This window comes from Coenobita brevimanus, chromosome 91, assembly GCF_032717465.1.
Source record: "Coenobita brevimanus isolate Jiangsu-jjx chromosome 91, ASM3271746v2, whole genome shotgun sequence".
NCBI classification, from domain to species: domain Eukaryota; kingdom Metazoa; phylum Arthropoda; class Malacostraca; order Decapoda; family Coenobitidae; genus Coenobita; species Coenobita brevimanus.
The window spans coordinates 3,104,174-3,104,776 of NC_137044.1; the positions used below are offsets into that span (position 1 = coordinate 3,104,174).

Below are 603 nucleotides of genomic sequence, written 5' to 3' on the forward strand. Positions count from 1 at the left end.
ATAGTGTGGTGTGGTGTGTTGTGGTATAGTGTGGTGTGGTGTGTTGCGGTATAGTGTGGTGTAGTATGGCTTCGCAAAAATCGCTAAAGTTTCCGGAATTGAAACATCTTTCGTCCGAAATCGTTACTGAGACACAGATAAACAGAGCCATCCATCCATCCATTGCCAGACGCCATGTATCCCAAATGGGGTGGCCAACGGCTTAGAGTTAATTGTTTTACAGGGAGGGGAACTAATCCTCCACCAACCCCACTTGACACGTAGGGATGCCAACAGCATCTGGTGTTCCCAGGCGGTCACCCATCCAAGTACTAACCAGACCCAACGTTGCTTAACTTCGCTGATCGGACGGGAAGCGGTGTACTCAACGTGGTATGGCCACTTGTAGAAGTCTTCCCATCCATCCATCCATCATCCAAGCCTACGATGCCCCATGAGAAGCGTAGGAACCCGGGGCTAGGCAAGTTGGTCCTGATATTAAAAATGAGAGTGACCAGCCTCACTCATCCCTGAGTGGCATTATGTGAGCAGTAAACCCCAACCATCCCTTGGATATAAACCTTCACCGGCTCAATCCGATTGGAGCGCCGTAATTACCCACTA

General features: G+C 49.8%; 1 non-coding gene across 1 annotated transcript; it reads right to left on the reverse strand.

Annotated features, from left to right (window-relative positions):
* Positions 1-267: 267 nt before the first annotated feature.
* LOC145412002 (5S ribosomal RNA) lies at positions 268-386 on the reverse strand. Its single transcript, XR_013899513.1, has one exon. It is a non-coding gene; the product is annotated as a 5S ribosomal RNA (ribosomal RNA).
* Between the last annotated feature and the right edge of the window lie 217 nt (positions 387-603).